Source organism: Aotus nancymaae, unplaced genomic scaffold, assembly GCF_030222135.1.
Source record: "Aotus nancymaae isolate 86718 unplaced genomic scaffold, 86718_ANA_hifiasm-v0.15.2.pri h1tg000108l, whole genome shotgun sequence".
NCBI lineage: Eukaryota > Metazoa > Chordata > Mammalia > Primates > Aotidae > Aotus > Aotus nancymaae.
This window is the reverse complement of record NW_026988523.1, coordinates 12,771,596-12,784,082: the sequence shown is the minus strand read 5'-3', so window position 1 is coordinate 12,784,082 and position 12,487 is coordinate 12,771,596. Positions and strand designations below refer to the sequence as shown.

At 43.3% G+C, this 12,487-nt stretch overlaps 1 long non-coding RNA gene across 1 annotated transcript in view; it reads right to left on the bottom strand.

Moving 5' to 3' along the window:
• Nucleotides 1–12,487, bottom strand: part of LOC105711734 (uncharacterized) — a 93,493-nt gene that overhangs the window by 15,852 nt on the left and 65,154 nt on the right. The gene's annotated exons all lie outside the window — the stretch shown is intronic.

Below are 12,487 nucleotides of genomic sequence, written 5' to 3'. Positions count from 1 at the left end.
CCCCACCTCCAACACTGGGGATTACAATTCAACATGAGATTTGGTGGGCTGGCTATGGTGGTTGGCTCACAGTTATAATCTCAGCCCTTTGGAAGGCTGAGGAGGGAGGATTTGCTTGCAGCCAGGAGTTCAAGACCAGCCCGGGCAACATAGCAAGACTCCTGTCTCTACCAAAAGTACATACACAAAAAAAATTAGCTGGACATGGTGGCGCACAGCTGTAGTCCTAACTACTTGGGGGGCTAAGGTGGGAGGATTGCCTGAGGCTACGAGCTGGGGGCTGCAGTGAGCTAGGATTGTGCCACTGTACTCTAGCCTGGACAACAAAGCAAGACCTTATCTCTAAAAACAAAACAGGCCAAGCTCGGTGATTCACGCCTAGAATCCAGCACTTTGGGAGGCCGAGGAGAGCAGATCACCTGAGGTCAGGAGTTCAAGACCAGCCTGGTCAACATGGTGAAACCTCATCTCTACTTAAAATACAAAAATTAGCTGGGTGTGGTAGCAGGTGCCTGTAATCTCAGCTCCTCTGGAGGCTGAGGCAGGAGAATGTCTTGAACCTGGGAGGTGGAGGTTGCAGTAAACCGAGATTGTGCCACTGCACTCCAGCCTGGGGAATAAGAGTGAGACTTCGTCTCAAAAACAAAACGAAACAAACAAAAACCACCTCAATGCATTATCCTTACTGATTTACTAATTTTATTGATCATCCCACAGACTAGGGAAAACTTCATCAAATACAGCTCTGGCCTGTAGCTAGGAAGGGAATGAGGGAGAGCAGGCAGAGGTTACAGGACTAAAGGAGGGTTTTCCTAGACAGGCGGAGTCTGGAGCATGTGTTTAGGTGAAGGGAATGAGTTAATTTTGAGGGGAGAGATCAAAGTTACTGGAAAGAGAGGAGAGCTGACTGACAGATAAGCACGCTAATCAGAATTCCTGGTGGCAAACAACAGAAACCCAATTCAAACAACCTTAAGCCAAAAGAGACGTTTTTGGCTCACATAACTGAAAACTCTAAGGCTTTAAAAACAATGTTGTCAGTGCTCTAGCTCTGTATTTCTTGGCGTCATTAGCCTCTCCTTGGCTTTGTTCTCAGGCAGGCACACCCTGTATAAGATGGTCAGGCTTATATTGGGCAGATAGCTGCAGTCCCAAAGAAAATAATGCAACTGACTCCACCCACCAGGGCCCATATTCGCCCTTGAAACAGACTCTAATTGGCCTTGTTTGGGACATGGGCCAAAGCATGCTACGGAGGCAAAATCATATTATTGGCAACCCAAAGCACATGGAAAGTGGAAGCGGGAATTAGAAAAAGAAGGAATGCCCTGAAGACAGAAAAGGAAAATGGCAGTAGGTGTTGGTCACAGACCTACAGATGGGGAAGAGGATGAAATTCAAAGGAAAAATTCAAAGGTCAGATCCTAGGGGATCACCTTTATAACAGTAAATTTTTTTTTTTTTGAGACAGAGTTTTGTTCTTGTTGCCCAGGCTGGAGAGCAATGGCATGATCTCAGCTCACTGCAACCTCTGCATCCCGGGTTCAAGTGATTCTCCTGCCTTAGCCTCTCAAGTAGCTGGGATTACAGGCAGGCACCACCATGCCTGGCTAATTTTTTTGTATTTTCAGTAGAGACGGGGTTTCTCCATGTTGGTCAGGCTGGTCTCGAACTCCCGACCCTTAGGAGATCCTCCCGGCTCAGCTTCCCAAAGTGCTGGGATTACAGGCATAAGCCACCGCGCCCGGCTGACAGTGAATTTTTTTTAACTTGACTGAGGTAAGGGTTGGCCAGGTACCTGGTAAAAATGTAATTTCTGGGTGTGTCTGTGAGGGCATTTCTGGAATAGGTAAGCATTTCAATTGGTGGACAGAGTGATGAAGACCTCCTCTCCCACTAGTATGTGCAGGCACCATCCGATCCTTTCAGGGTCCAAATAAAACAAAAAGGTGGAGGAAGGGTACATTTACTCTCTCTCTTCTTGAGCTGGGACATCCATCTTCTCCTGCTGTTGGACATCAGTGCTCCTGGTTCTCAGGCCTTTGAAATCTAGCACTTAAAGCAGTGGCCCCTGGGGTTCTCCGGCCTTTAGCCTGGGACTGGGAGATGTACCATCGTCTCCCCTGGTTCCCAGGCCTTCAGACCCAGAATGAATTAGACTTGCTACTCCAGCTTGCAAACAGTGGACATTCTCGGCCTCCATAATTGTATATTTATATACAATTGTGTATATATATATAAAATTGTATATCTTGGCCTCCAACATATATACATAGATATAAGAATTAGCTCACACAATTATGGAGCTAATTCACACATATATATGTAAATTCCAAAAATTATTTTTTATATATATATATACACACACACACTATTGGTTCTGTTTCTTTGGCAAATTCAAATATACCTTCTCATGATCTCATTCGAATACAGATAGGAATGAGCCAATGTAACCGTAGTAAGTTCATTGCCCACTGTGCACAGCATGTCAGTACGCTGACACACCGAGTTGCAGCACAGGAAGAGGTTTAATCATAAGGCCACCAAACAAAGAGAGAGGAGGAAACCTCCACTCCGTCTCCCCAGGGAGTTTAGGGCTAGGGTTTTCAAGGGTTTTCAGTGGACCAAAGTGTGATTGTTGACTGGTCCAGGAGTGCAGGGTGAAGTCTTCGGATGCGGAGATGAAGCAACTCAATTCTCATGTTGAACTGATTCCTCCGTGAGGGCCGTTAAACTGGTTGTTAGCTGTTCCCCTGGAATTCAGGGTCTGCTTAAACAACTCTTAAATGAAAGCCTTATGATTCTAATGTCAGAAATTCTACCTACCAGCCCAATGGGGATATAAATGGTTAGTATCTCGTGTTATGTGACTTTCGGTTACAAGTAAGTGACTCGACGTGCAGCCTGATGAATGCTTAATTATAACTCTATTTCTGCCCAAATTCTTGTTAACTCTGGAAGGATGGCCTCAGTAAGGCTGGATGAAATGGAGAAAGGCCAGATGGTTTTACTGGGGAGAGCGAATGTGGTCAGGAAAATGAGCCATGCAGGGCTGTTAGCCCCTACTTTCTCTACCAAGTAAGAGGTAAGGTCATTTTCTGAGAGTGAATGAGGAAAAGTAGCACTAGGGGACTTGAAAGAGTGGTGAAAGGTTTAGAAGGGGAGGTGTTGGGGAAGAGACACATAGGGGAGAAAGAAGATTGCTAGAGGGCACTGAGGTTATCTGTCTAAGTAGGAACACACAAGGAGGCATGAACGTTGGATTTAAGTTCCATGTATACTCTTAGTGCTGTGGTCTTTGACATGTCGCGGCATTGAGGTTGGCGATAAAACATTCTACCCACTGCTCAAGGCAAAGGTAAAAGACATTCTCCACCAGACTGTACCCCTATCTCACACTCCTTCAAGCTTCATGGCATTTGGGGCCACTCGAGATAGCCCTTATCATGTTTACATAGTACTAAAGTAACCTGCCAGCCACACCAATCATGTTCCTGAATTTGGAGACGGACTTTGTATGGTGAGTCCAAGTACTGATGACTGGAGTTTCTTTGGAAAGCAAGTAGTAAAAGTTGGTATGGAGATGGATTTATTCTAAAATGTATCTGAATCTATTTAGTCCTTGGGTTTAAGTAGCAAAAATTTTAAGATTGAGTTTGATTAGTGAGGACAATACGTGTGTGTGTGTGCACGCGCGCGTGCGCGCGTACGTGCGTGCCTATTAACTTGCCTGCAGTATTGTGCTCTCTTGAAGGCAGACCTCTTGTCTGACTAATCATCATGTTTGCACAGGTCCCAACATGATGCTTTCCATGTGGTGGGTGCTAAATATTTATTGAATGAATAAATAAAAACTTCCAGGCCAGGCACAGTGGCTCTTTGGGAAGCCAAGGTGGGAGGATCATTTGAGCCTTTGGGAAGCCAAGGTGGGAGGATCGTTTGAGCCCAGGAGTTCCAGAACAGCCTGGGCAACATAGCGACTCCTACTAAAAAATTTTTTTTAAATTAGTCAGGCGTGGTGGTGCACGCCACTAATCCCAGATACTCAGGAAGCTGAGGCAGGAAGATTGTTTTAGCCTTGGTATTCGAGCTTGAAGTGCTAGGATCATGCCATTGCATTCTAGCTTGGGTGATAGAACAAGACCCTGTCCCAAAAAATAAAAAATAAAAAAAAGAAAAAGAAAAAAGAAAGGAAAGAAAAACTTCCAGGTTTCCTTTTCCCACTTTTCTTTGTTCCTTCCAAACTTTACTGTCCCATTAAGATAATTTAAGTTGAAACCAAAAGAATAATTTTAAAGAACTGCTCTTGTAACTGGGACTGGTTCCAAGTGCAATTATAATCACGTGCTTCCATTTTCCTTTTCTGCCCCTCCCATCAGAGGAAACCTGAATCAATTTCAAGAGATGAATTCCACTGCTTGTGTAAAATGTTCTGGCCTGTAGTCAAATGGACGTTGCAGGAGTATATAGAAATGGCTTTGTTTTCCACACACATGAATTCATTTAGGCAGTACACAGTTTTCGTTTCTTATTACCTTTTGGGAGGGCAGAGGATTAGGGAATTTAAAGGTAGCATTTTTGTATGAAAACTGCTGAATAAGGAATACCTAAGTAGTAAACAACTGGCTGAACCACCTTCATCTTCTGAGATAAGGGGGCACTTTGTTTATTGTACCTGAAACCTGTATCCAATACAAGGATTATACCTGCCTTGCTTCAGAAGGAACGATAATAGCATGCATGCAGCCTTGAACATACACGTGCAGCTCTGCTCCTCGTTCTTCATTTGTAACTGTATCCTTAGACAAGGCTGAATCTCCTCGGTTCTAACAAAAAGACTAAAAGGTTCTGAAAATGGCTGAAACATCTTAGTTTCTGCATGTTTATGTGTCCATTAGGCATTAACACTGAGTTGTGTTTAATAAATATTCATCGAAGGAGTGGAGGAGTAAAGAAACAGACTCCGCTGGTAGAGAACAATAAAACATGTTTTTAGGAGGAAGCAGAGACTTTAGACTCTATCCTGCCCAAGCTGGAGTGCATTGGTGCAATCATGGCTCCCTGCAGTCTTGAACTCCTGCATTCAAGCAATCCTCTCTCATAGCTAGGACTACAGGCATGCACCACTAATGTTTAAATAATTTTTGTAGAGATATTTATGTTGCCCAGGCTGGTCTCAAACTATTGGGCACAGTGATCCTCCCACCTTGGACTCCCAAAGTGCTGGGATTACAAGCATGAGCCACGTGTGTCCAACCTAGACTTTTTTATTTTATTTTAATTTTTTGAGATGGAGTTTTGCTCTTGTTGCCCGGGCTGGAGTGCCATGGTACAATCTTGGCTCACTGCAACCTCTGCCTTGTGGGTTCAAACGATTCTCCTGCCTCAGCCTCCCAAGTAGCTGGGACTACAGGCATGTGCCACCATGACCAGCTAATTTTGTATTTTTAGTAGAGACAGGGTTTCACCATGATGGTCAGACTGGTCTCGAACTCTCGACCTCAGGTAATAAATCTACCTCGGCCTCCCAGAGTGCTGGAATTACAGGCATGAGCCACTGCACCCAGCCAAGACTCTATTGTTTGTAAGTACCCTAGAAATGTGTTCATAGACTCAAGAATTTGGAGGAAGAGAAGAAATACATACCTTCAATGATGGACTTAGGATGAAGGTTAATCAGCTCCAAAGTGGGTGCATCCACACTTCAATTCAAAACAGCCATAAATGTTATCTGTCTAAGTAGGAACACACAAGGACGCATGAACATTGGATTTAATTTCCATTTGTACTATTAGTGCTGTGGTCTTTGACATGTCATGCAATTCTCCTGAGCCTGTTTCTCCATATAAATGACATATAAACATGTGTAGGATTGAGCCTGGCATATTTATTTACCCAACAAATATTCATGTGCCAGGCATATGGGATAAAAAAGCAAAAAAGGACAAGATCCCAGCCTTTGAAGAGCTCATAGTATAGTGGGAAAGATATACAAATACATGAGTCCTGAGATAATTATGGATGGTGTAACCAGGCAGTAAAAGGAAGAATGCCTGAATCAGACTGGGGAACCCAGGAAATCTTCCTTGGGTAGGCAATGCTCACACTGAGAGCTGAAGAAGTAGGAATTAGACAAATATGGGACAGTCATTTCAGACCAAACGGACAGCTGTGCAGAGGCAGAGTGGCGTGCATCAGCTGACTTTTTCAGGAACTGTTACCCATAGTTCAGTACCACTGGACTGGATTAAAGGTTGTGTGGTGGGGAGAGTTAGCTCATGGAGCAGGAGAGGCAGGCAGAGGCTGGAGCCTGACCAGCTTCGGGTGCTATGCTTTACAACCAAAGGTATGGGGAACCCCTTTACCACCAAAGGTACAGGGAAACCCAGGAGTTTGAAGGAAGCATAGGTGAAAATTAGATTTCTCTTCACCAGGAGCACTCTGGGCACAAGGTGGGGAAAAGACTGTAGTGGGGACAGCCTGGAGGTAGGAGGTCCAGTTTAAGGCCCCTATGATAATCCAGACCAGCAAAAAATATGAGTCTTAGCTGAAGTCATGCGGATGGGGAGGAGGAGATTTGCAGGGGTGGCATTCACAGGGCAGGGGGAGAGGACAGGCGGTGAAGGAAATGAGTCTAAGATGATTCTCATCCAAGTAGGTGAATGACATTGCCATTCACAGAGGTGGCGATCACAGGAGGAGGGGCAGATCTGGGATGGGAGTGGGTGGGGAAGCACGATGCTTTCCATTTACGGCAGGTTTGGTTTCGCTGTCTGTGAGTCATCTGTGTAGAGGTGTCCAGGAGACAATCAGCTCTATGGGTCTGGACTACAAGTGTGGATAGGAAACAGTAACCAAGACTGCTAGTTGTCCCCCAATATTTGTTTCTTCTTATTTCATGGTAATAGGATTCCTTCCCTCCCTTCCCATTTTTGTAGGGGGCAGGTGCATGGCCACCTGGAGTTAAAACTACATTTCCCCGCTTCACTTGCAACTGAGTATGGTCCTATGACTAAGACTGAGTATGGGTATATGACTAAGACAATGAGAAGTTCTGGAAACCTTAATTAAGCTTCAGCCCACGTGTACTCTGCGCTCCTTTATCTCTCTCTGTCCCTTCTGCCATTTGCCTTCCTGGAAGATAAATGCCGCCATCTTGGACAATACAGATGAGACCACTGAAAGAAGACAAGAGAGAAGGGTCCTGGGCAGGGTCATCACATTGCTCTACTCCAGAAGGAACCACTCATGCTGTCCAAGGGAATCACGCTTTCTAGAGCTGCTTAGCACTCAGCCCATGAGGCCGTAAAGGGGAACCCGGAGAGAGGATCTCAGACCTCACAGAGCTTCTGGACTGTTTACACAGACATTATGTGAGAAAGAAAAAAAAAACATTCCAAAACTTAGCTTTCGCTTAAGCCTTTAAGCCCCCAGTATTTTAGTTTTCTTTTCTTCCTGCAGCAAAATGTAATCCTAAAGCACACAGGGAGTCACCAGCCTATGGGAGGAAGTTGAAATCACAGCAAAGGATCAGGCAAGCGCAAAGGATCAGGTCAGCCGAGGACTCTGTAGAGTGAGATGGCAAAGGATGATGCCAGAGGGTAGGGGCAGGCACTTGAAGGGGCCCTCACACGCCTTCCTTTGGCCATTGGGAAATGTTCCTTTAGCATTTGCTCTTTGCTTTCCCACCCAGCCTCTGGAATGAGAATGTCTTCTCTACTCTAAACCGTCACCATTAAGTCACAGGCTTCTTTAGTCTAACCTTAAAGAATCACGGTTGGCTGTGGGGGTGAGAAAAGCAGCAGCACTGAGTTTTATGGCTTTCTTGAGATAACATTTACATACTAAATAATTCACCCATTCAAGTGCATGATTCAATGTTTTTGACTATTTTCATGGAGCTATTCAGCCCATCACCACAATCTAATTTTAGAGCATTTTTGCCTGCAAAAAGAAATGGCATTCAATTATTCACCAGCAGCCACTCCCCATTCCACAGCAATGATTTTTAACTACGCCATTGTTGATTCCTTCTAAATCGGAACTAAACCAACTAGTGAAACCAATTGCCTTAGGTGTAGAAAAGCAGAGAATGATAAAGCTGAGGAGACTGAGGTTCAGAGAGGTTAAGTTACCTGCCCAAGGGGACCCACAGAGTGGCAGAACCAGGCACCCTGGCTTTCCCTCCAGTGCCCTTTCACTTTCTGAATGGGAATTCCATAAGTACTTTTTGAATGAAAGTTATGGAATACCATGGTAGAAAAATTATCTTTTTTCTCTTTAACTTTTCATTTAGAAATAATTTCAAACTTACAAAAAATTGCAACAATGATGCAAAAAAAAAAAAAACCTCCCATATGCCCATCACCTAAATTCCTTAATTGTTAACATTTTACCACATTTGTCTTTCAATCTTTCTGCGTATTTTTAGACATTATTGTTCTGAACAATTTGAGGCAGGTGCAGACATAATGTCTCATTATCTCTTAATACTTTAGTGCAGCATTTTCTAAAAGCAGGACATTCTCCTACATAACTAAGTAGAAACATTGATACAATGTTACCATTTATTCACAAATAACCTTCCCATTTTACTTTCTGTCCTGATAACATCCTTGATGGGTCCAGAGTGCAGTTGAGGGTTGGTTGTTGGAAGCAATTAATTTGGAACGGTTCCTCAGCCTTTCTTTGCCCTGCATGCCTTTGACATTTTCAAAGCGTACAGCCAGTTATCTGTAGAATACTCCCCAGTTCGGGTTTGTCTGATGCTGCCTCATGATTAGCTTTAGGTCATGCATTTTTGGCAGGAACACCACACAGAGTAATGTTTTGTTCTCAGTCTATCATATCAAGGGTACACGATGTCAATTTGTCCCATTACTGGTGACGTTAAATTAAAAAGGAGTAATAAGAGTTAAGCATTTTGTTGGAAGATAACTGAGATGATGTAAATATCCTGTTTCTCATCAAACTGTCATCCACTAGTTTTTGCATCCATTGATGATTCTTTTCTAAATTAATTTTCATTCTGATGGTTGCCAAATGGTGATATTCTAATTCCATTTCTCTTTCTTTCTTTCCTCTCTCTCTCTCCTTTTCTTTGAGACAGGATCTTGCTCTGTTGCCCAGGCTGGAGTGCAGTGGCACAATCACAGCTCACTGCAACCTGAACATCTTACGTTCAAGCAATTCTCCAACCTCAGCCTCCTGAGTAGCTAGGACTATAGGCACACACTGCCATGCCCAGCTAATTTTGTGGTTTTTTCGGTAGAGACAGGGTTTTGCCATGTTGGTCAGGTTAAGATCCAGCTACTGATTTCAGGTGATCCACCTGCCTTGTCCTCCCAAAGTGCTGGGATTATAGGCATGAGCCACCGCGCCCGGCTTTTATTCTTGATATTCCCTTTGCTTCTTTATTGCCCTCACTTTGGCCTGTGGAAGTCCCTTCAAGCTGGTCCCTGAGTCCTCTTCCATCCTGAGCATCACCCCCCTTTCTGGCTCAAGAAGATGCTTCAGGCTCATCTTGGACATTCTCTGCCCAGCCTGTATATTAGCCTCCTTTGACTGCCATCTCAAATTACCACAGATTTGGAAACGACAGAAACCATTCCCTTACAAATTTGGAGGCCAGGAGTTCTGAAACCAGTGTTGCCGGGCTGGAATTAGGTACTAGAAGGACCACACTCCCTCCAGAGCCTCTGGGGGATGCTCTATCTCCTGCCCCTTCCAGCCTAGGGTAACTGCTGGCACTCCTAGACTTGTAACTGAATCCTTGCCTCCATCGTCAAGCTGTCCCCTATTCTGTCCGTAATCTTCCCCTGTCGTTCTCTTAGAAGGATGCTTGTGATGACATTTAGGACCCACCTGGCTAATCCAGGATAATCTCCTCATTTAAAAATCTTTAACTTAATCACATCTGCAAAAATCCTTTTTCCAAATAAGGTAACATTTACAGGTTCCAGGTATTAAGATGCAGATTTCTTCGAGTGGGCCAGTTTTAAGCTTACCACATCCTGGAATCAGCCATTTCCTGTTGGAGTCCTACTTCCTTTCAATAAAGAATAATATCTAGAAGCCATGATGTGGATGCTAGGTATGCTCATCGCTATTTGGGTGTCTTTACATTCAGGCACTCTGCAGATAGAGCTAGGAAATTAAGTAGGTAGGTAGGTAGATATGTCTATGTATGTACGTATATGTGTATCTCCATATATGTATATATTTGTATATACACCCACAATGCACATAAATCTTTGTTATATATTTATGTTAAAAACCAGTAGTTCACACCAATACTTTCAGTTCTACCAACACCACAACTTTTATTCTAGCCTTTTTCATTCTATATTTGTAACTCAAATATAGATCTCTCCAACAGTGAGAGGCCTGGCCCCCCTCATTCTCAGTATGTTTACTTATTTGTTCAATTCCCCTGTAACCAATCTCCTGATCATACCATCTAAATCTACTCAGCCCTGTTACTGCCAACTACACCAACTTTAGGGGATGAATCCCATCAGCCCTAGGAAAGGGGAAGGGCAAAGAAACCTTTTAATAGAAAAAGAGGCACAATGTGATTTTATTAGAGAAGTAGAGATGTCAGTGTTGAAGATAAAGCTTTCTTCCACTAAGCTCAAAGCACCTTCATTTGCGATCTCACATTTGTGATGCTCAGAGACATGGCCTTAAGTCCCAGGAATGAGAGAATGACTTTTATTATCCAACATCCTCAAGAGCTTCCCTCTTAAAGGCTTCAAGATGACAGTGAAAAGTTCAGAAATTCCCCACCACAGCATACATGCACACAATTTCATGCTGCATTTTCTCGTCCTTCAAAAAATGTGCATTGCCAGACATGCTGAATCTGAAATTGCTTATAGACAGACAATTATTTCATTTGGATGAACACCTTTATGCTTAAAAACCCTAGAAGACCCTGGGGGGAGCAATTTCAACGTCCATGCGGAGACAATCACAGATGATTTTGCCCCTCACTAACTCTCTCTGCTGTTATTAATGGGAAGAAGGGTGGAGTTCAGCAGTGCCACCTAAATTACCCCAGACAAACACCAGATTTCCATTTCTATTGTGTAGCATCCTTGTCAAACACCTAACGTGGTTTTCCTACGGGAAAGTTGAGGTGAGGTGTGAAGGCTGGGGCAGCAGCAGAGGGCAGTCAGTGGATTCAAGGCATATGGGTGCCTCTTAGGGACAGAGTTGTCCCTGCTCTCTGGATTTAAGAGCTGCTCTTTGCTCTCTAGTGAGAAACAAAGTTGGGGGTGGGGATCCCTATCTTAGCTGTTGCAATCCCTGGGCTGCTTCAACGTTAATAACATTCCAAAAATGCAACAGACTTTGTTTTTGCTGCTATCGCGTATGCCAGGCATCTGGGGTGAGAGGAGGAAAATGGAAACCTGAAAGCGTGTGAAACCGTGGAATGATCGAGGTAGCTTTTGGTAACAGGGACTGGGGCTAATTTTTCGGTATTGATGACAAAGGTTCAGGAATCAAAAGGAGAAAAATTAAAAAGGAAAAAAAAATCTCTGCTTACTACACATCGCTGTTCTAAAAAGACAGATACGTGGACAAAGAGGAAATGACAAGGCAGATTTGCAATAATGGAGCCTTTTTTACAGGGTCCGTATTTGTGGTATGACCATAAAACAAAGAGAATTTTAATCCCTTCAAAGTGGCCACCCAGCCAATCTGTGCACAATTCTAAGGAGAATGTGGTCGTTGAGAACATTTTGGAAACATTTTTTGGAGTGAACTTCAGCGTCACTTAATGAACCAATAAAATTTTAGGATAGTGACAACAGCAACAATTTTTTTCTCACCAAAACTAGAACGGCCAGCCATTTATCATCCACTTCTCTTAATTTGACTATAAAATACGTGAGATTCTCACCAAAACTAGAACGGCCAGCCATTTATCATCCACTTCTCTTAATTTGACTATAAAATAAGTGAGATTCTAAAAAAAAAAAAAAAAAAAAAAAATCCTAAAAGATCTCTGGGGAAAAGACGTATCATTAGTGATAGTTACAATCTTGAAAACTACTTACTGAGCTTTCTGAGATGTGCAGACATTTTGCATTCATTTTTTCATATCTTTTTTCTCCTTTTACCATTGAGGAAACTGAGGCTCAGAAAGAAGTTAAACAACTAGGTCAAGGTGGCAACAGGTGAACTGTGGCAGAACGTGATTTGCATCCAGGTTCACCTGCCTCCAAAGCTTCTACTCCTTTCCCTGTGCTGCACTAAATGAGTACCTCCCAATCTTTGGAGCCACAGAATGAGCCCTAGAAGCACGTGTTGGCCCCTAAAAGTGGCCATTTCAAAGGCACTATGCTCCTTTGGTTGCAAAAATTCTTGTTTGATTTGTTTAAAGTCTATTGTTTAATTGGTCCCATCTCATTTTATTTCACATAGAAAATGTTGACAACTGAAATAATGGAAAGTTATCCATGAGCGAATGCGGCAAATG